The sequence below is a fragment of the Arachis hypogaea genome, chromosome 20 (assembly GCF_003086295.3).
Source record: "Arachis hypogaea cultivar Tifrunner chromosome 20, arahy.Tifrunner.gnm2.J5K5, whole genome shotgun sequence".
Taxonomy (NCBI): domain Eukaryota; kingdom Viridiplantae; phylum Streptophyta; class Magnoliopsida; order Fabales; family Fabaceae; genus Arachis; species Arachis hypogaea.
Window position 1 is genome coordinate 30,220,790 of NC_092055.1, and position 24,383 is coordinate 30,245,172.

The following is a 24,383-nucleotide window of genomic DNA, read 5'->3' on the forward strand; positions in this document are numbered from 1 at the left end:
AAAAAATTGAGAGGATCATTCTCCAAATCTTCTTGTTAATCCTTCAAATAAATAATTAGGGATTTATGTGTCTTGTTAATAATAAATAATTAGGGATTTATGTGTCTTGTTAATAAAAAAGTTAAAAGTAAAAGAAACACTGATGTTTTTTTCTTGATTTCAATCAATTCATTTGAAAGCATCATTGTATTCCTTTAGAATTTAGAAACTTTCCTTTTTAGGAGTTTATATTCAATACTTACACCAAACCAAAATGCCAAAACAACCTATTAATTCAACTAGTCATAAAGAAAATGATATGTAAATACTCATTTAGTTTTGATGCCAAATGCAACACTTTTGTCTCACCAAATAATCTCACGAATATTCATTAGTATATTCGTTCAAATGTTTAGCAAATGGTGTGATATCATATCATTTGTAAGTCAAAACGTACTATAATCTTCTGTGTGTTTAAGGTCTCACAAGTTCAAACTTTTGGCTATAACAAATACATATTATCATTTATTTCCAGTCAGTTAATCAAATGCTACTTCCTACGAGGTATTAGAGATGATGAATTAGATATTTTAATTGGGAGGAGAAAAAAAAAGATAGGAATTTTAGTTTGTAGAAGAAAAAGAATTAGGAATCTTAAAGAAAAAGGAAAAAAGATCGTGAAGAAGAGAAGAATAAGAACGCTGGATTGAAGAATGACAAGGGTTAACGTAAATTACTGAGACACATACACCTTAACCATGTGCCCAAAACGTGTGCGTTTTGCTACCAAGGTAGGGGCCAATATCTAATTAAGATTGAATACATCATATGCTATAAGATTGAATAAATCAATAGCTCTGTTGAATGTTGATACAAGAGAAGCTCAATATCGCAGCAGCAACTCTAGCAAAAACAACTGAAGATCAAAGATCTTCAAGATCACATTAACGACTGGACACTATAGTAGAATTCAGTCAACTATGCGTGGTGGTTTGGTGGACAGAAAAAGGAAAGATTCAATTTTAGATGAAAGGATAAAAAAAGCTATTAAAAATCTTCACAAAATAATGAGTTTAGTTATAATGGTGATCAATGGTTCACCAATAATGGTGATTGGGAACTTCATAGCTTCTAGGCAATGCCTCTCACATACTGGTCCAATGTTGTATTGAACAGCTGACACCTACACAAACCCATCAAAGATTGATTCATCAAACAAGTTCTTCCATGGTAAATAAGGGGGAAAATTGAGAAGAAAAAGTGATATATACTACGTTACCTAATAGGAGATCCGGGTGTATAGAGTGGATTCTTGACAACATATTCAACATACAAATTGTAGATATACTTCAAGGAGTCCCGCAGATCACCGGTTCGAGGATGAGTCACTAGGATAATCTGCATGAAACATGAAAATCATGGAGAATCTCAATATAATCATAACCACAAGTTAATTACAAATATGGACAAAGTGCCAAATAAAAATTAATTACAACTTAAATCAGCACCAACTACATCTTAAGGTATACAAGAACATTGTTGTAGCTGACCTTTATTCCGGAAGGACTTTCCATGAAACTAAGTTTATATGTATTAGTTCGGAAACTGTGAAATTAACAACCTTGGCCGGGCAACTGAGGCACACCAAGGTTTCCTTTCTCTGCACTGCACAATAAGTTGGAATACGTGAACTAAACCTACCGGTTCAGTATAAAAAGTCTACACCAAAGAAACTCGTTTTACAATCATACAAAACATCCATCATCATCTATATTGTTGATCAATGGCTAATTGCTGAAATAGTAGACAAGATACCGTAATAAAGCAATTTCACAAACAAAATATAACAAACAGGAGAAAACTACACTTAATTAGGATAAAAATGAAGGGCACATCAGAATAAACAACCATCCCATTAAGTTCTATGAGATCATAGCACATTATTAACTTAATGATACCATGGTGCGAGGTTATAAACATTACTTACATGACCATTTAGGAATTGACAACCAAAACTAAGGACTTAATTTTCAATTGCAGGTTTATCACCTAGGCCCAACTTAACTCCTTATCATTGTCTAGTGCTGTAATTTCTACACATCGCACAGAAAATGATGTATAAATGTAAAAACTATTCTTAAGAAGGTACCTTGGCAACAATGTAACAAAAATGGTCAATTATCCATGAAAAATGGTCAACATTGTTAACGCACTACCCTCACCCGAAATTATATCTGTTGCATAATTTTGCAACAATTCTTAACTTTGTGTATATTTATTTAAATAAAATAACCAACATACATGGTAGGGTCCATCTTCGCTGTTAGTGACTTCAGTGAAAAAAGAAGTCCAAACATTAACTTATGGTCTTGCTGAGCATTCAATGTCCGCAATGGGCGATTCCACTCCCGATAGAGCAAGCATACACCATTCCTATTGAACACATACATCATATGGCCATTGTTCCCTGAAGCTGTCGGTACAGGAGGTGATGGACTGATTTCAGACCCTCCGAAAAATTGCATTCTTGATCAACAAGGATGTAGAAAGAGATACCAGTATACCATAACCTGAAGTGGATGTTAATCACTTTTAGTGCAGTATTTCACAATTGGCAGTAAACATAAGGTATCAGGTTGTGAGAACTGAACCGGTCAAGTGACTGGTTCAATGGTCCAACCGAGGTCGAACCATAGTTGAACCGGTTTAATTAAATATACAATGAAATTATTAAAAATTCAATATATAATTTTAAATATTTAAATTCAATGATTTATAAACTAATAAAATTCAAAAATTCAGAGTTTACATCAACTTCCATATCTCTTCCATCTAATAAAATAGAATAAAAAGCCAATAAGAACCCAAAGTTAATACTTAACAACATATATCTTTATTAAATGAAACAAGTTTTGCTATTTCACTAAATCCCACCAATGATACCAAGTGAGTGCATATTTTAAAGGGGCCAAAGCATCATAAAAGACTAGATAGGATTTGTAAGAAGAATTCTGAAGCATCTACAAATATATGAGGTACTTAAGTCGGCCTTAGAATGAATTTTCGTTGTCTTAAAAACAAGTTCTCTTTACAAAAGATATGCAGTAAACGCAAATTCATTTCAAAACAAAATGCTCAATAAAATTGGCTTCTATCCCACAAAACAAGAAGCCACAGCACACCACAAAATCATAAAGAATCAACTGAAATTTCAGCAATCTACTTCTGACCATAAAAATTCCCAAATTGGAACAACCAAACAAACAACCCATACCCACACAACCCCGAGAATCCAAAATTCAAGCAACAGGCCACAGAATAAAAGGAAAAAGGAACAGAAAGAATTAAGAAGAGTACCAATCTAATACCCAGAAATTTATTAATTTTTTTATTATAAGACAACAAGTTTTTCAAGGCACAAAACAATCCAAATTACATATAGCCAAAAACAACACAAATTACATCCAGAAAATTTTCAGAAAAATTAACTCAGCAGAGAAGAACAACCCATGAACAAAATTATACCAAAAAATTTGGCAAGATACCATCTACTCAGCCAGTAAAATTTAACAAATCAGTGAAACACCATCAACAAAATTAATCCAGAATAATTAAAATTCTTCAACATCATAGTTTATTTCAGTTTCATACAAATTAATAAAAGAAAAAACATAACAAATCCATCAGAAACTCATAATCATAAACATTAATCCAAATTACAGAATCATATAATCAGAGATAGAAACTCAAAATCATCAAAATCAAGTTATTAACGACAAAAAAAAAAACGAACAAGCACTGGTTACCGCGCGGCGAGGGAGGCACGAAACTGACGGCGAGGTAGGAGCGAAACAGACGGCGAGGCAGGGAGGAGCGAAACAGAATTGCTAGTGAAGGAGGAACGATTATACAGAGACGCATAGGAGAAGAGCTTGTGCGAGAGAGAAGAGGATCAAAGAGCTACCAACGTGCGAGACAGAAGAGGGCCAGACGCAACGACGTAGAGGAGAAGAGGGCCGAGCAGAGCTTCCAGAGGCGACTAAATTTTGAATGCTAGGCAGCGCTGGCTTAGTGAGCACCACTGCTGCTGCAGTTTGAGAGAGAGAGACAGAGGGACAGACGACGCCGAACTAGGTTGCAATGGAAATTATAGGGTTGGAACTTGGAAGGGAGAGGGCTGAGGGAGGAGTTGGTAAGCAAGGCATAGTTGTAAGAACCGAATCGGTGATCAAACCGGTCAGGTTACTGGTTTACTGGTTCAACCGATAAATCACTGGTTGAACCGGTAAAACCGGTTTCACGTAACTAGAAAATATAATAGCAAAGGTATAAAACAACAGCTATTACAAAATACAAATTTACATCAATTGTTCAATGTTGGGAGCATAACCTATTTCCAACAGTTCAATTCAAAGGGTTCCTGTTAGACAAGACAAAAGCAACCATATATGCATTCACTAAAATCTGTTTTGGACATAAAACCAGTTTTGTCAACATGTTTTCAAGCCTAAATCTGCCGAATGATTTAAATTATGAGCAAGATTGGTACCTAACAAAGACAAACAACCATGAGAAATTGATGAATGGATAACAAGCACTTTACTCACAAGTAAAATGGTTGCATTCATCTTGAAAACAACCATTTAATTCAACACACATTTAAAAGCAACACCATAGTAGTTCAACAGCAAATAATTCGACAAAAAGACTCAGAGTCACTACACTAAACAGATGCACAATGGCATAATAGTTCAACAACAAATAACTCCGACAAAAATTGCTAGAAAATCCAGCAATCCTTCTTCTAAAGCAAACAAACATAATGGCATAATCAAAAATTAATAAAAAATCCAGCAATTCGAGAGAGGAGGCAGTGGACGGAGAGGATGCGCCGACGGAGCAAGGAGCCGTGGAGGATGGTGTTTCTGATGGTGTATTGGCTGAAGACATTCTAAAACAATATAGGAGAGCAATGGTATAAAACAGGTATTACAAAAACAATGTTACATAATCCATATTTCCATATTTCCATATTTTCATATCCAGCAATATAAATTCACAGCAATGTTACATCAATAAAAACAAACATAACCACTACGAATCTGAAAAAAAAAAAATCTAACAATCTGCCATCAACTAGTTCAACAATATAACAAGTTATAACTCAACAATATATACATAATCAACAATCTGCCATTAACCTATCAGTTATTCACTCCCTTAATCAAATTAAAATCCAACTAAATAACTAAAAAAACAGAGAACAGATTTCATAGTTTGGAGACCAACCTGGATGAGGCAGATTCTAGCGACGGAGAGGCAGCACCGCAGCAGCGACGGAGAGGTGGCACCGCAGCAGTGACGCAGGAGACGCGACGACGACGACGAGAGACGCGGAGCCACGAACTCGACGTACTCGGACACACTGTGAAGCCAGCGAGATGAAGCAGAGGAAGAGAGTCTTCGAGACTGAGAGAGACTGCGAGGAAGAGTGTTGGTGTGACGAGGGGAGAAAGAAGACGACAGGCCGACGGTGAGGTGAGGTGAGGTGAGGTGTGGTGATCAACTATGTATGGTGTGATGAGAAGCTGAGGAAGACTTGAAGGACTGCTGTTTTGGCTTTTGGGGATTTAGGGTTAGGGGGAAGGGGGCAAGGGGGTATACGAGAGAGTGAGAGACATTCGTTTTGAAAACGAAAAAAAAAAAAAGGTTTTCCAAACCGGCCGGTTATACAAAAACCGCCGGTTCTTCGGTTTTTATCAAAACCGGACGGTTCAAACCGGTTTTATCCGGTTCTATTCCTTATCCGGTCAGAATGACTAACCGGACCGACCAGATAACCGGTTCTTACAACTATGCTGCACTCTCTCATACGGTCATTCCTTCTTTCCTACAAAGTACCAAATAACAAAACCCTAGCGCTTCTTCAAGCTCCCCGTCGTTGTGCCCTCCGTCGTCGTGCGCTACTGTCACCGTCTCACTCGTCTGCTCATCGTCCTTAGTCGTGCTCTGCCGCCGTTCGTCCATCTCGCAGCTCTTCCTTGTAAGGTTGTGAAAACCCTAGCCTCCACCGCGCCGCCATCAATCTCACCGTCGCCGCCCATCGCGCTCAAGATCGCCACTAGGTTCGTTGTGGTCGTTCGCAGTCCTCATGGTTCGTTGTTCTCGAGGTCCCTCGATCCCTCGTTCGCCAATGTTTTCTTTCCAGTCCTGTTTCACAGCTCTTTGCCGTCGTCCATCGTTGTGTTTGTCGCGAGATCGCCATCTTCGAAGGTCAATGCTCTGTTCGTGGCTCACTGTAATAGTGTAATGACATTGTTCGGTTTTTTGCTCTGTTCATAAGGGTTATTGATCTTTGAATTATTCTTGAATGATTTGTGTTTTCAATTTTTCATTCATTGATTAATTGATTGTTGATTAGCTCTTACTGCTATTTGTGATTATTCATTGTAAATATGCTGCTGTCCTGCTGTTCTTTGTGCTTTTGTGGCTTAATTGTGATTAGATTGTGCTGTTTGTGATTATTTCATCCTATATTATTGTTAGTTAACTGGTTTTAATTTTGTTCCTGGGGTTTGAGTTTCTTCTACAAACTCCCCAGTTGCCTTTGCTCCCTCTGTCTTGGTCCATAGATTTCGTCTCCACAGGTTTTTTATTACTATTTTATTTTAATTAACGAGATTGAAGTGGATGTACTATAATTGCTTGAGGTGTGTGATATATTTGATTAATGTGAATGAAGAACACTAGGTTGAGTTGAATTGAATTGAATCATGGATAAGAGCATGTTAACTGGTTTGGAATCACTTCCAAAAGCTTATCAACAAAGAATGGCGTCCATGATGTAACAGGTTTAAATCCGTGATAGGTACTTCTTCTTCACTCTATCTGTTAACTAATTCCATGTGTTTTGATTTGATTTGTGTGTAAATTAATTTAATTTGTTTTGGATTATGATTGGATGAGAAGCTAAAGGATGGTGCATGGTCTTATGCAGAGCTTGCTAAAGAGTGAGTGATATGAGGACATATGTTTAAAATAGTTTCAATTATTCAATGGTCTTATATCTATACATATATTTCCTTGCCTTTTAATAGCAATACATAAAAAAATAAAACTAAAAAGTCATAAGTGTATGTTTTTTTAATAGTTTGGCATTCAAATGCACTTAATTCTCTTCTATTTTATAAATAGTAATTACATATGTCATATAAGAAACTGAGTTGTATTTAGAATATTATTTGTGCACTTCTTTAACTGTACAATTTATTCATCTATTCCAAATATGGATGCCAGTTTAAGTGCCTCACAAAACTTCTGAGACAATATATAGAGAAAAACTTTTCTTCCTATGAGGAGAAATGGAGAATATAAATGAGAGGCAGTGATATAATTTTTGCACTTTGCTTAATAATGGAGCATAAAATAAGGTAAACAATAGTATGTCCAAAATAACAGCAGAAGCTAAATCCTTAAGGTAATGTTCTGCAGAGAAAACTTTTCTTTTAGGCAGCATATACTAGACTCAAAAAATATCCTTAGGTACTCTAGCAAAAAAACTTACTAGCATTTTCAATACATAAAATTCTCATAGAAAAAAGAGTGAATACCCCATCCGGCCCCTGACAATTATCTCGAAAAGACAACGAGGCCCCCAAGAAAAAAAAACACCCAATCCGGCCCCTGATAATTTTTTTTGGGGACTGATTAGCCCCTGTGCCAAAAAAAATAACATTATTTTTTTTTTGGCACAGGGGCCTCGTTGTCCTTTCGAGGTAATTGTCAGGGGCCGGGTTGGGTTTTTTTTTTTTGTCAGGGGCCGGCTTGAGGTTTTTTTTTTGTCAGGGGCCTCGTTGTCTTTCGAGGTAATTGTCAGGGGCTGATTTGGGTTTTTCTCTAGAAAGGATGAAGCAAACAATTAACTGTATCAAAATCCTTCATATTGAAAGCAAACACACAGAGACAGAGTAGATTAAACTGCAGCACTAATGGTTTTTAATTCTCATACCTAAGAAAATTACTTTCTTAATGGTGCACTCATTAATTAACAATTGTGAGTAAAATAATTGATAAAGTGAAGCCAATGAGCATGAATTAAAAGACCACATCCACAGGCTTTTTTTTCTATTTAAAATATTATTTGTGCACTTCTTTAGCTGTACAATTTATTCTCAGAAGTTTGTTACATTAGATATTCCTTTTACAGTTGAAAATATATTAAAATTTAATTTTTATGTTTATTTTTTTTTATTTTTTTGATGTCTTGACTGCATTATAACTTGTGAATCTCATTTCCTTTTTGATATTCAATATTTTGACAAATTGCCATGATTTATAATCTATTGATACTTGTCTTTTTCATGCTTAATCTGTGTGATTTAGAGATATTTTAGAGCTGACTAAGGCTTTTAACGTGAAAGAGGCCGAGGCAAAGGCATATATATTTGAGGTCCAGATTACTTTCCTTTCTCCAATACTGAATGAACGGCAAAAGTGAGTAAGTATGGTCTTAACACTTCTCTTCTCAAATGATTGTTTTCTTAATTCCAAATTATTGGTTAAGCATATCAAGATATGCAGACATAGAACCATTATCTAATGAATAGCTAGGATTTTGCACCTAAATAGAATAGTTATTGTTCTTTATCTTTTCTCCCATAACTTCTTTCCTTTCACGTGTTAGTGTCCTTATGTTTGCTAATAAAAGCATTTCTTCCCACCAGACTTCAATTGATGCTGCAAACTATGACGGGGTGATGTTACTGGGTGGAAGAGCGCCAGAGTATCTTGCTCATGATCCTCTTGTTGTGGCACTGGTGATCAAATTTTTCAGTTCTGGAAAAGCACTTGCTTCCATTTGCTACGGACAGTTGATTCTGGTGGCTGCAAGTGTAGCTAAAGATCACAAGTGCACCGCTTTTCCTCCTGTTAAACCGGCATCGGTTGCCTCTGGGGCTCATTGGGTTGAACCAGACACCATGGCAGCAACAGTGGTGGATGGTAATCTCATTACTGCCACCACTTATGAAGGGCACTCTGAATTTATTCAGCACTTTGTAAAGGCACTAGCACGCAACATAAGTGGCTCCAACAAAAAAATCCTCTTTTTTTATGGGGTATGTTCAAATGATTTTCAGGCACACAACTGATAGGGACTTAGTACTCAGGGCACTAAGGTCTTTGTTTATTCACTTTTCTTTTATTTATTTTAATTTTAGACTTAATTTGAATCCTCTTTATATTCATTGATACATGGAAATTAGTAGTTTAGACTTTAGACATGTTTCATTTTTTTCTCTATTGTTGAATGATTGTTCAATTGGATAGCTGGACCTATTGTTTTATGTACTAACATACTGTAGCATGATAGTGCTTGTGAATCTTTAGAATGTATTTACTGTGCTTTGCTAGAATATTTTTTAATTTAGTATAATTGTGTATTTATTTTTATTTTATAATATTTAATTCATTTAATTAAAAATACAGAATTATATATGTAATCATATTATTAAATATTATATTTTACAAAACATTATTAGAATATATATATATATATATATATATATACAAAAAATTAAAAAAAAAAAAACAATGAGGGACCTAAGGCTACACTTATAAAAAGTAGCCATGGTATACAATGTGGCTACGCTTTACAGGTGATGCAGTAGCGTTGAAAAGCGTAGCCTATTCTGGAAAAAATGGAAGCTGAAAAGTGTAGCCTTTGGTCCTGGACAGCATCACTTGAAAAGCGCACCTTATTCCCAAACGCCAAAAGCGTAGCCCTTGGTGCAGAAAAGCGTAGCCTTTGAGAATAGGCAACGGCCGAATAGGAATCACCCCCAAAAAGCGTAGCCGTAGCCCAGAAAGCGTAGCCGTAGCCTAAGGCATCATTTTTTTTTCACTTTTGGCTACACTTTTCAAGTGTACCTGAATAGGTATTTTTCTTGTAGTGTTGTCTCACCAACCACCGTGCACATTTTATCAATTCACATATTTGGCTCAATTGCAGAATGAAGTGCCAAAGCTACAGCAATAGCAACGAGTTGAAAACACCAAAATTGAATATAAAAGAGTGATATTGACAAATTAATAACAAAACCATTTGGGCAATTAAACCCTAATTGTAGATTTGAACAAGAAATTAAATATCGTCGTTTCCATTAGGTTGTTTCTGAAACCAGTTAATCTTCAAGATCTGGACATGGGCAAAGGGAGAGGGAGAGTTGAGGCTGTCGGAGAGGGAAGCCATAGCGCACATAACGGCGGACCTCGAGGCACGGTGAATCGCGGACGACGGAGCTCTGGGCGTGGTGAATCGTGAGCGGCGGAGCTCCAGGCGCAGTTAATCGGGGACGATGAAGCATGAGCTTGAGGCGTCGTGAATGGTGGATGCTGTGTGAGACTTGAGTGTGTGGGACTGGGAGAAGAGAAACGTGTGAGTGATCGGTATTCGGACCCTGTCTTTTGCTGCTTTATGATCATGAAAATGGAGATGGATAAGTGGGGAGGGAGATGGATGAATGATGTTGGAGACGAAGATGGAGGTTGGTGATGGTGGTTGGTGGTGGCTGATAAACCCCAATTTTGTGGTTTATATTGTGTAGAATTTGGGAGGTTTTGTCAATATTTTCCGCACTTATTCACAAGAAATGCATGATTTTGTGTTCTCTTTCTAATATTGCCCCATGATGGAAAAAACATGCTTATTTTGCCTCAAAATTGCTATATTTTGATCCTCTTTTATTGCCATTCGATGCCGTAATGTATTTGTTAAGTGATTTCAGGATTAATAGGGTAAGAATGGCCTAGAAGAGAGAAAGAAAGCATGCACAAGAGGAAGGAACATGAAGATTTGGATTTTGGGAACTTCAGCATCGGCGCACATGCACACTCCACGCGCACGCGTGGATGAGGATAGCTAGAAGCGGCGCGCAAGGATGGACGCATCCGCGCGGGCCAGAGAATTTCAACCGACGCACACGCGCGCACGGGCGGGAAGCTGCACGTGAACTCATTAAAGGAAATCGTGCCTGGCGATTTCTGAGGCTCATGAGGCCCAAATTCAAACTGTTTCTGTATGGAAAAGACCCAAGGATGTTAGGGGAAAAGGAGGGATCATTCATTTTACACTAAGACACATTTTTAGCTATTTTTTGGTTCTTTATTTTTCTAGAGAGAGAAACTCTTGTTCTTCTCTAGATCTAGCTTTAATTTGATCTTCCCTTGTTGAATACTGAATTGGATCTTGTCAATTACTAGTTTTACTTGTTTAATTTGAATTTCCTAGTATAATTTTGCTTAGATCTTGTGTTAGTTTTATGAATTCTTGTCAATTGTCAATTTCTACCCATTTCAAGAATGTTGTGAATCTTCCTTTGTTGATGTTACATTGATGATTTCTATGATTAATTGTGTTGTTTGAGTGATTGTATGTTGATAATTGTTAGTGGGTATTTGTTAGTTTTAATTTAATTGCATTTTGAACATGTCTTTTGTTAATGCTTACCATGTGTTTGATGAATTGTTTACCTTGATTATGGAGTAGTTCTTTTTACTCTTGGCCTAGGCCAAGGGAATTGGGTAAACTTGAGTCATTAGGACTAATGGATTTAATGATTTGGGAACCCTTAGTGGTTAATTTGATAGCCATTGACACTAGCCTACTGCTAGGTTAATTAGTAGTGAGGTTAGACCTTATGGGTTGATGTTGACCAAGCCATTTAACGTACTTCAAGTATAGAAGTAGACTTAATGAGTTTGGTTCCTCATAATTGTCAAGATACGATTATTAGACAAGGATGGTGACCCCAATTCCCATGCCTAGCCAAGAGTTGCTTTTATTATTCACATTTGAAAACCCAAAATTCTACTTGTCTTGTCTTAGTTATAGTCATTGCTTAGTTTTAGAATAGAATTATATTGAATGTTATCTCATTAGTTTGGTATTACTTACATCTTGCTTAGTCATTCGAACTAGTTTCTTGCATTTTAAGATTACTTGCTTGTTAAGATTCCTCATTTAATTCCTTGCTCATAACTCACAACCCCGGATTTCTAACCAATGTTGAAGCACATGTTTGCCCATTCTTCGTGAAACGACCCGAGGTTTGAATACTTCTGTTATTTTTATTGGGGTTGAACTTGTGACAACCAAATCCCTCTCTAAATTTGATCCCCAAGGATTGTTGTTGGTAGAGCTATACTTGCAACACGACTTTATTGAGAAATTCTTTACCGATATAGTCTCTTGGGAGCGCATCAGTGGCGCCGGTGGTTACAGCGGAGAGATGGATGAGAGGATGAGCGATAGTTGGGAAGAAAAGTGGAGGTGTTGGTCTGTTGGAATGGAATGAGATTGGGAAGAAAGGGAGAGGATGGATTAGGTAGTGTGCTAACTACCAAACACTGTTAGGATTAGGGGTTAAAATTGGAAACAAAAAGTTGACTATTGGTTGACTATCAAAAAGCTAACAAAAAGGATATAATTGAAGCATATTTAAAACATCAAGGATAAAATTGAAACAAATTAAAACTTAAGGGTATTTTTAAAACTTTTCGAAAACTTCAGAGACAAAAAGTATACTTTACCCTTTTTTATTTTATTGTATTGAATAAAAAGTGAACTTGCTAATATATTTCTTCACGGTACCTTTTTTATTAATTTTTTTTCGTTTGGTAGGCGCCTCGGATCTTGCACACCAGACGGAATCTGATGGCACGGCCGCCGGAGTAGACTAGGCCATATCTGAGACGAGCCGAGTTTGAGTACGTGGCCTATATGGTCGAGTTCGAGTACGATTGGTCGCTTGCCTATGGTCGAGTTCGAGTACGATTGGTCGCTTGCCTCGGCGTTGATAGAGAGGTGGAGGCCTGAGTCCCATACATTTCATTTACCGTGCAAGGAGATGACTATCACCCTGCAGGACGTGGCCTATCAGTTGGGACTCAGAATTGATGATGATCTAGTGAGTGGATGCATAGGTGGGTGGGAGCAGCACCATCGGGGACGGACCATTGAGGAGTTATGTGAGCAGATTCTGGGTGTTGTTCCCGGCCTAGAGGACAGACAGTCACAGATGAAGTGGACTGTGAAGCTCACTTGGTTCCACAACACAGATAACCAACGAGTAAGCTCGTTGTATGACTCCTCCCAATCGCCATATATTCTAGCGATGACTCTCTGTTTTGCAAGCCAAACCTTTCTGTAGGACGCCTTGTAACCAAAGTGATTCTCCACATCTCCTTGTAGAACCCTGATGCTGATTGTTGGATCGGCCTTGACCATCGTGAGAATGTGTTGTGCAATCACTTTCGCATCCAACCTACGATGATCTTGCCCCATCGAAGTTTGCATGCAAGTATGAGGACCAGTGTATCTCCTAACCTCACACCTTTCTTGCTTTCGGCGATATGATATGAGTATGCTCCAATTACAATCGGGTCCGATCTGGATACATCGTACATTGTACCTCCAATGGTCACTCTCTACTATTTTGTACTCCGCAGCCCTCCTGATGCTGTACTGCTTAACTGCCAACATGACTTCTTCCTTGTTTCCAAATTGTAGTCCAACCTCAAACTCGTTGCTTGGGTCTTCTTCAGGACCTCCTTGGGTAAACGACCAATCCGAAGTCATTGCATCGAGATTCAACCTCGTGAAATGATCCGGCCGGTCATATGGTCGAGAAATGGCAGGCTGTGTCAGAGCAATCTGTGTGTCACCGTAGTAGTTCATCTCCTCTTCCTCGTCACCATCATCAGGGATTTCGGGTGGTTCTTCGTCAGCATCGTCTCTATCATCGGGGTTGACTTCATACTGCTCCATCATCGGATCTCTGATAGCAGAACCGTCATGACTTTCAACACCGTCATCCATTAATTCAATGTTACGAACTTCAACATTAGACCCTTCCTGACTACCCTCAGGTGGCATATTTAGATCTACCATCGTCCTTCTGATAGTTCGTCTAACAACTCCACTCGTCGGACTATCATCGACAGTATCTGCAAATGATCCTCGGCCACCAAAGTCAACAAGAAACACGTATAATTCCAACAGATGAATATTAGTCCATCGGTTGTGCCACGACGTCCTCGTCGTCGCGCAATCGGTACTTAATTCAAAACAATAGAAATATCGCTCACAACGATGGTCTGATAAATATACTAGTAACAGAGACAAAGACAACACAACTGTAATATACCTTTTATAAAACAAATTGCCATCTAACTCGGTCGGATATCTGTAGTAATTTTTTTTCACCCGTTTAGATTCCTGCTGTCCGACGGAATACAACATCACATTCTTCAAAGCTGTTAAACTGTTGACTTCCGGTGTCATATAGATAATTATCAGTTGGCCCAATCTAAAGACAATTGAACCTTCTTCATCATACACTATTTTACCATCGTAATGAATGGATAACAATGAATTTCCTGACATCGTAGCAGCAACGTTAATAATGAGAAAGAAAGTAAACAGAGAAATTGTGGCTACTTGATCTTTCTCTCCAATAGGCCTACTTTTATTTCCGAACTCATCATAGAGTTTGCCAAGAGATGCGGCGAACTTGCTCTTATTCCCAAAAAAAAAAATTCGTATCCTTGAAAATAAATCTGAAAAAAATTTTTCGGGGAAATAATTAATTATTTTATTTTATATACGAAAAAAATCCAATAATATTCACTCAAATAAATTCATTTTTTCTTGATACCACGCCAAGTTCTACCGCTCCCTATAACAACTGAATTCGACAACTTATGCTTATCGAGACTAAAGGAACAGCAAGCACAGAATCTACTCCCCCTCCCTGCAAATATAGTGCAATTCTCTCAATAAAGCCTTATACATCTTTTCATTCATGTTAACATCCCCCTTCTTGCACTCATCAAGCAGATCAAAAGCCTCGTCGGCTCTCCCCTCGGGACACAATCCCTCCAGGACAGTCTTATAAGTCAAGTGATCAGGAGACTTAGAGTTCTCCAACATATCAAACAGAACCTCGATGGCATCCTCAAACCTCCGATTCATGGAAAGACTGCAAATGATTACAACATAAGTACTCGCACTTGGCACAAAACTCTTACCCCTCATCTCCTGCAAGAACTTAAATCCCTGATTCACCCTACCCTTCTCACACAAACCTTTTGCAATATATCCATAACTATAAGCATTAGGCTCACAGCCATACAAGCCCATTTCGCGAAAAACCTTAATGGCTTCATCAAGCTCCAAACACTTGGAATAAGCTTTAATTATCATGTTGAGGACAAAAGTATCAGGAATAACACCATTGGCCTTCATTTGCTTAATCATGGACCTCACAGAATGCAAGTAAACGTAACAAACATTGAGCTTATTGAACCTTTTAAGAAGTGAATTGAACAAAAGGGAATATGTTTTGAGAGTGGGTTTGGAATCCTCTGACTTGAGCATCTTCTTATAGACGTCAAAGGCGAGGCTGAAGAGGAACTTGTGGCCGCAGCAGAACCGGATGACGGCATTGTAGAGCTCGAGGGAGGGGTCGCAGGCGCCGGTAATGACCTCGTGGATTAGAGTTTCGGCTTGGCAGTAGCGGCGGCTGGCGACGAGTTGTTTGATGATGGTGAGGTAGGTGAGGTGAGGTGAGTGTGGGTGTAGTTGCGCTGTTGGGCAGTCCAGCGGAAGATGTCAAGGGATAGATGTGGGTCTAATTGGGCCTGAAGGGCCCAGTGGACGTCGGAAGGGGTGAAGCCTGGTTTGAGATGGTTTATCCATGTGTCAAATTGGTTCTGGAGTGGGGTTTTGGATGGTGAGGTGGAGAACGAGGGTGGTGTGGTGCCGGTTGTGAGGAGAGAGATGAAGCGAGACATGGGGTTAAGCGGGCGTGATTTGATGATACTCAGCATGGTTTGCTTTTGGTTGCAAATGTGGAATAGTGTTGAAGAACTAGCAGGATGGATCCCCAATTGCGGTTTCACTTGGATACTCATAGCCAAACAAGCATTTCTAAACAACTTGGAAAGATCATGGAGCTGGAATTTACCTATGGATCTTCGGGTAATTGCTGGCAGAGAAGCATCCAAAAGGGAAAGCAGTTAGTGTTTTGGTGGAAGGAAGGCGCATCACAATTGCACAGGGAGGGGAGAAGGCTGATGGCAAATGGGGAAGACAATGGCCAAGACCACAAGGACTCCATAGCTCGCAGCAGCGCCACTGGTGAGGATGCAGCAGGAAGGGTCCGACGTGGAGCTTACCCAGACGAAGGAGACGGTGCCACCGGAAGCTGAGGAGGAGCACGACGACGAGAAGAACCCTCGGGCACAATTGGAGATGATGGTGAAGACAGGGATGCTTCAAATAGTATAAACTTCAGCAGGCAAGAAGTGAACCAGAAGATAGATCTCGCAAAAAATACAAGACACTAAGAGAGGATGAAATAAGTAACATGTAACATTGTGAAAGGCAATATTCATCTTAATTAGTGTGCCTAAGATACTTCAAAATAATTTGCAAGTTACAAAGAGGCAACAAGCAATAAGAAGCTCAATGAACACTTAGGCATACCAAGAATTAATGTAATTGTGATGGATTGAGCAAAAAAAGAGGTTTAAAGTGATATGTAGTGATTGAAATCCAATTCAAAGATAAACCAATCATGGCATTCACACAATATATATACTCAAAACTCAAGCAATGAAAAATTTTTAGCACTTTATACAATCCTTTTATCACAAATATTCATCTCAACAATGAATCATGCCAAAGAATCAAACATTCTCAATCACATGGTAGCTATAACATGCAATTTAAAATCCAAAATAGTCATAGAGGCCTTTTATCGAACACTTGGCATGCAAAGGCATAAACAACACAAAATAACACCATAAGCATTCTTTCAACATCAATTCAAACAAATTCAGCATCAGTGACGCAAAATCAGCAACATAGTGCAGTGGTTCAGCAGCATATCAATCAAACAATCCAACCCAATTAAAATTCAAACTCAAGAAGCATAACAGCATGTTTAACTATGTATAAACTAAGACTAGTTCTAATCAGAAAATCCTAGTTCTAATCTAAATTCAACTAACAGCAGCAAATAATCCTAACCAATTCAATTACCAACTAGAAATTAACATATAACTAATCCTAAATTAACTAAAACAGAGAAAAGATGTAAAAGGGAGGTTGAACTGAATCCTGTTTGAAGAACAGGGAAAGGAAAATGCAGAAACAGGGGAAGCAGGGGTGAGGTGGAGTTCCCGTGGCAGTGACAGCCGCTGTTAGTGGAGAACGCAGCGGTGGTGGAGACAGCTGTTGCTAGAGGTAGTGCCGGCAGCTTTGATGACACTGGGAGTGGTGGTTCGGTTAAGGGAAGAAAAAGAAGAAGGGTGGCTGTGGCGTGGTCGCCGGTGTCGGGTCTGGACGGCGCTGTCGTGATGATGATGATGGCCGATGAGAGGAGGAAGGTGGTGGTCTGGTTTTGGTGGTGATTCACGGTGGCGTGATGGTGGTTGGAGGCTGGGGTGTGTTCAGGGAAGGGTGGTGCGATGGAAGAAGAGAAAGAAAGAGGAGAAGAAGAAGAAGGAAAAGAAAAAGAAGAAAAGGAAAAAGGAGGGGGGTGGTTCGGCAGTGGTGTTTCACGGTCATAATTGAAGACGACGAGGAAGAAGCATAGTTATTAGAACCGAAACTGTAATCCAACCGGTTGAATCACACTGATTCAACTGACACAGGTAAAATTAGTTAATCTAATCTTATTTAATATAAATATAAAATAATCAATTAAAAAATATTAAATCTACATTAATAAAAAAATACATATATTCACGGACACAAACATAATAACAATAATCAATTATTAATTTCTAAAAATAAAAATTTCAATTAGTATTAAATTTATATTCACTACAAAAAAAAAACTGAGAATCATTGAATTTAACGGTGATAATTATAGTCGAATTTAGTGCATGTTTGGGCGCCATTATTTTGTTAAAAAAAGATTTTTTTTCAATGAAAAAAGATCTTTTTTTATTTTTTAACGTGTTTGGCAAATTTCTAGTAGTAAAAGTAAAAGCACTAGTAAAATCAAAAAAAGATCTTTTTTGAGAAGCTGTAATTTACATCTTTTTTTAAAAGATCTTTTTTTCTTAAAAAAAAAGATGTTTTTCGTGTAATAAATGAACAAAAAAGTACTTTTATATTGTTATACCCAAACATAATTGATAGATAAAAAGACCTTTTTACATGAGATATCCAAACATAAAATTACTTTTACTTCTCTATAAGATCTTTTAAAAAAAGATAACTCGAAAAAAGATCTTTTTTCAAAAGTTCACCCAAACAAGCCCTTAACGACAGATTTGATGATTCGTCCTGTCAAATAATTACTAGCAGATAGTCGCTTCTGATAGTAGAACCGTCGGTAACATTTGGTGAGAAACCACAACAAATAGGCGCCAACTTTAGTGTTGGAGTTACCGTCGGAAGAATTCGACATTAAACATGTTTAATAAAGCGCTGCGTTTTAGTGATCCGCCTTGTGTTACTGTCGAAAATATCTGCCGCTAAATTCGATGGTGATCGTGCCTTAAATTGGAGCCGCAAACCCCTCTCTCTCTCTCTCTCTCTCTCTCTCTCTCTCTCTCTCTCTCTCTCTCTCTCTCTCTCTCTCTCTCTCTCTCTCTCTCTCTCTCTCTCTCTCTCTCTCTCTCTCTCTCTCTCTCTCTCTAACATTCTCATCTCTCCTCTTGGTCAACCTCTTCTGCTGTCACTTCTGCTTCTACCCCCACTACACTTCCATCCCTCTTCTCCGTTTTCTTTTGTTCTACATTTAAGATTTTTTATTTGTACTATGTTTATTTTAAATTTTGTTATATCAAGTTAATTAACTAGTTAGTAGAGTTTAGTTAGTTTAATTTTCTACTTTAGTGGACTTAGATGGTTAGGATAGGTTAGAATAGGTTAGATTAGACTCTGATATTGCTGAAAAATATTGGATTATTGAGTTGTTTGTTGATTATTGCTGCTGAAATTGTTTGAAAAATGCTTAACTATATTAATATTGATTGAGCTGTTTGTATGTTACCTTAATAATGATTGAAAAAAATAACCAGTTGAGAAAGGTTGATGGATATTTGGTTTGGATGGAACCTTTGAAGGGTGGAGAAATCCAAATTTTAAGGGAGACTTTAACTTTTTATAAGATTTTCAGTGAAATCGAAAAATTAAAATTATGTTTTTGAAATTGTTATAATTAATTGTTGGGTTGCTATATTTTTGGGCAATTGTCAATTTGAATAATTATTTTAATCTTAGTTTATATTTTTTATTTTATTAAGTTGGTGTTATGATAAATATTTATGGCATTTACAAGAGAAATATATATATATTCATTTTGGTTCTTATGAAAGAAAATTTTCTCCTTTACAATTAGTGTTTTATTGTTCTATAGACACTTGTTAGTTTGTTAAACTAACCAAATCACTTATTCATTCTAATTTAATTATTTTGAAATTAAAAAACTATGTAATTTTCTTTTTCTCTTTTTAATTTACTAAACTAAAACACTTTTAGAATTATTTGTTATTTATAGAGTTTCTTTTTATGTTATTAATATATTCGCTATACAAACATGATGACAGGTAGTAGACGTAGGTCGAGTGGGTCACGTGATCGTGGTAGAGGGCGGGCTTCCACCGAATCCCCCAGGGCTGCCAATCATCGCCCTCTACCTCGGCTACCTCGTTGACTCCTGTGACGTCACAGGCGAGTCCATCGGACTAGCAATTCATCTTGGTCCTAAACTCGAACTGCGTGCCTCCTTCTGTTACGCCCCCTGCAGATGCAGCGACGACGTCGATAGAGCTTGCAGTGGGTGATTTCTCCAATGCCCCCGAGCAAGATGCCCCTCCACCATCGCCGTCATCCGGCTGAGGATTTGCTTTGATGGTATGCAGTCATGAGTTCAATTTTTTTTAATATTAAGTTTGTTTTTTATCCTTTGACAGGTTTGCACCAAAACCCAAAGCTTGCACACAGGAGATATACGAGGTCATTAAGTTCATGTACGACTATCCGTGACCGACCTACACGCAGATCCTGGCTGAGACCAGAAAGTGTTGGTTTCAGAAGTGGGTGGTAAGAACCCAATTTGGTTTGAATTGATTAATTGTATTTGAACTGTATTTTATTTTGACTAACTAATTTTGGTGAATCACTTTTGTAGTTAAAATTCATATGGGATGCAAAATACAATGTCATGATTAGGAAGATCTATGCAACCGGCCAGCCAAACGACTTCAGCAGATAATGAGCGATGCTCGTCAGGGGAAAGACCACCTGACATCGTGGATCCGTCAAAATATCAAGTGTGAACTGGAGGCCTATTTTGGAGATAACGACAGGTTCAAGTGTCGCCGTCTGACAAAAGTTGCTAATAGGGCTTCTCCCAAGTCATCGAAGTATACGGGTGAATCGACGACCTTCATAAAAACGAAGACCAGACTGGTAAAAATTTTGGCATTGTTTAATGTTTTAGTAGTTACTTGAATTAGTTTTTTAATTTCTTCATTTATTTTATAAAAATGTAATTGATTTATAAGCATTCTTGTTTTGAATATGATCTTTGGTGTTTTGTTGATATATATTTATATAGTCCTGTATGAACTAAACTGAGCTGAGTTGATGTAAAATTGTTTCGTTGGTTTAATTTCTTTTTTGATTATCAAGTTAACTAATTTGTTAGTAGAGTTTAGTTGGTTTAATTTTTTGTTTTAGTGGATTTAGGTGGTTAGGATATGTTAGATTAGACTTTGAGATTGCTGAAAAAAGTTGGATTATTGGGTTGTTTGCTGATTCCTACTGCTGAAACTGTTTGAAAAATGCTTGACTGTATTAGTAATGATTGAACTGTTTGTATGTTATATAAGACCCCAAATTTTTTAAAATTAAATAATTAGCTATTTATGAGCTAATATATTATATTGAGATGTAATTTTTAGAAAAATTACTTTTAACAAAAATAATTAAATAGAATTTTATGATTATTAAAGTTTAATTTAATTATTATTTATTTTATTAAATTTAAATTATTTATTAAAAAATAATTTGATAAAACAAAAATTAAATTAATTTTTATTATATATTATTATTACTATTATTATTATTATTATCATTGTTATAATTATTATTATTATTATTATTATTATTATTATATCAATATAGGATTTTATATGCATGTATATATGTATAAAACAAGGACACATGCCACTTTTATTTTTATTAAGCTATAACACCTCAACTTTTCATTAATCAAATCTCCTTCTATGATTATAAATCAACCCCAGCCCCAGCCGAACCATATGGAATAATGAAAGAAAGATTTGTTACATAAATACATAATATATATATATATATATATATATATATATATATATATATATATATATATATATATATAGGGACGGACTTAGGGGGCGAGTGGAGGCCTCGGTCCTCCCAACTTTTTTGAAAAAAGATTAATAGTAATAGGTTATTAAATATGATTTAATTTTTTTAAAAATTTATTTAGTATTTAGTCTAATATAAATAGAAGTCTAGCCTAACTTAAATATTAATATTTTTAATATCTAAAAAAGTAAGTAATAATATTAAAAAAATCTAAAAAGATATTATTACTAATATTTTTTAATTAAATAAAATTTTTTAAATCCTATAAAGTGGATTTTTTTTTCTTGTGAGCGTCCTTCTTGATTCATTTGGTATTAATTCTCTCTGTTTTAACTATTACAACTGAGAGATCTTTTTTAGTGATGAATATTGTGAAGAATAACTCATAAACAAAATAAAAGGTTAATTTCTTGCTAATTGTCTTTTAATTATATTGAAAAGAAAATTGCTGAAAAATTTGACACATATTCTATTATCGATAAATTTTATGATACGAAAAATCGACCACTTCGTTAATAAAAAAGTACATACATATTTTTTGTATTTTAAAATATATTCTCTATCGATATATTTTTGTAATACATTTTACATTATATTATTTTTTTGTATAATTTTTTAATATTATATATATTATTGGCCCCTCCAGAGTAATATTTCTGGATCCATCCCTGTATACATATATATATACCATTCACTTATAATCATGGGAATGTGGCTTACAATCACCCATTATCATCACCGATTGAACTTGAAAAGGGAATGAAAGTGAAAGAGACCGAGTGTCTTTAAAGAACCGTGACACCTTCGTGATTTTTGATTTCGATTTCTTGAGATTCGTAACTCCAATAAAACATCTAATTCGATAAAAGTGTTCGTATTCTTTTTTTTTATACGTTGGCGTTATTTTTGTTCGGTAGAAGTTGATAGTGCCGTAGCTCTCCTTTCCCTTGAGTTCGGCTAATTGGAGTTTTAGGAGATACAGTCGATTTCTGACGTTTTCTTCTTCAGCAGTTCGGTCGAAAAGCTTCTCCAGAACTTCGAGTATTTTGATTTCGTATGGAGGTATAATTTTGGTAATTTTATAATAATTAAATATAAATTAGATGAGTGAATATTGGTTTCATTGATTACTGTCTGAGTTTGAATGAGTTTATGTTAAATTATTGTTGTTGCTTGTGATTTGTTAGTTTGGCTATGAGGAATAGCTCAGCTGTGATTATTTTAATAGTTTTGGGACTGTTGTGATGTGGTATTTTGAGGAAAATAATGAGATTTGGTGGTTGAAATATTAAATTAAAAGTTGAGAAAAATTGGTAACCGAAAGACTCGAAAACGGATTAAAATACAAGTAATATTTTGAAAGGAAAGGGTTAAGGGTTTCGGTTTTGGTATAAAAGAAAGATTAGTAATTACATTTTATTTTTGAAGGGTAATATTGTACTTGTATATAAAAATCGAGGTTAAATTTATAATTATATAAGTTTTCGGGTATTTTGGGTAATAAGTAAAGTTTAGGAGTAAGAACGATATTTCATAAAAGTTCAGAGTTATTTTTATAAATTTAAAAATAAGTGAGGGTTCAAATATAATTTTATAAAATATTGAAGTTAAAAATAGAATGTTAAAAAGTTCGTGATTTAGAAAGTAATTAATAAAAGTTTCAAAATAAGATTTTATAAACTAAGTTTTAAGAAAAAATGTATATATATTATTTATTTACTATTTAAATTATTCTATTTTTATTATTATTAAAATTTTATTACGAATATTAACTAGTAGAAATATTATTAATATTATTATAAGTTAGAGAAAAGCAAACAAAGTGGTCTTAAAAGTTTTAGAAAATGCAGACTTAATTAAAGTACTTTATAATTTTTTTCATAAGACACTTAGGGAAAGGCGAGGGAATAATGCAAAGATAAATTATATTGGAAATGATAAGAAAGATAACAAAGAAAGAAAGAAAGAAAGAACGAAAAGAAAATAAGATAAGTAAAGATATAGGGGTGAGCCCACTGAAATTCGCTTTCCAGAGATACATCGACCACTCCAGGGGATGGTCACACCTGTAAGACAGAGGTTGCTTACAGAGGTTATCAATACATACATTGGCTAGAGAGAGCCTCACCTGTAAGACAGAGGTTGCTTACAGAGGTTATGTTTGCATACATCGATTCAAGAGAGTCGCACCTGTAAGACAGATGTTGCTTACAGAGGTTATGACACTGGAAGCCAAACTCAGACAAAGATTACTGAGTTAAGTGAAAATATAATTCAATAAATAACCGAGAACAAAAGCATTAAAAGAATAAAAGAAAAATACTAAAGGATCTCTGCCATAGGAGAGTAGAGAGCAAATATTAAAAGAATTTAAAAAACGTCTGCCACAGGAGAGCAGAGGGCAGGAATGAAAGAATGTATTAACTAAAGGGATCTCTACCACATTAAAGTAGAAAGCAAAGATTAAAGAGAAATTGAATGTTGTTTGGGCCTTAGTGCCAAGTGTCCTGTGGGGACAACGATACGTAACGCTCACTTGATACTATAAGGATGGCTCAGTGAGTATGGCGATGCATAACGCTCACTGGAGACCGGAAAGAAGGTTCTCCCATGAGGACGGTGATACGTAACGCTCATGGAGGAGACGTTGGATGAGATAAGGACGGCGATACAAAATGCTTATCTCAGGACCAGTGTCGGAAACCGGGCAAGAAACTGACACATGAGCTCATGGCCTATATAGGACTAGACAGGCATCATGCTTGTTTGTGCATATCTCTGTGCTATGTAACTCTATGATTTGTGTGTGTGCTGCATGCCTGCATGACTGATTGACTTCTGTTTTCTTTTATTATTTATGCTTATATGTGTTCTACTGTTAGTTGCGGTTGGTTAATAATAGCAAATCGAACTTAACTAACTACCCCGGCCCTACTAAGAACTCTTCAATTCTTACCCCTATTTCCACCCC

General features: G+C 36.4%; 1 long non-coding RNA gene and 2 pseudogenes across 2 annotated transcripts; 1 reads left to right on the forward strand and 2 right to left on the reverse strand.

Annotated features, from left to right (window-relative positions):
- Positions 1–788: 788 nt before the first annotated feature.
- On the reverse strand, positions 789–5,630 carry LOC140182668 (uncharacterized; annotated as a pseudogene).
- Positions 5,631–5,857: 227 nt separating this feature from the next.
- Positions 5,858–9,389, forward strand: LOC112786763 (uncharacterized). 2 transcript variants are annotated; one of them, XR_011878666.1, is made up of 5 exons: positions 5,858–6,252; positions 6,730–6,847; positions 6,949–6,989; positions 8,362–8,476; positions 8,703–9,389. It is a non-coding gene; the product is annotated as an uncharacterized lncRNA (long non-coding RNA). The 2 variants fall into 2 exon arrangements; XR_003194314.3 differs by lacking the exon at positions 5,858–6,252 and having other exon boundaries at positions 6,291–6,847.
- A 5,216-nt stretch (positions 9,390–14,605) lies between these two features.
- Positions 14,606–17,681, reverse strand: LOC112782819 (pentatricopeptide repeat-containing protein At3g25210, mitochondrial-like; annotated as a pseudogene).
- Between the last annotated feature and the right edge of the window lie 6,702 nt (positions 17,682–24,383).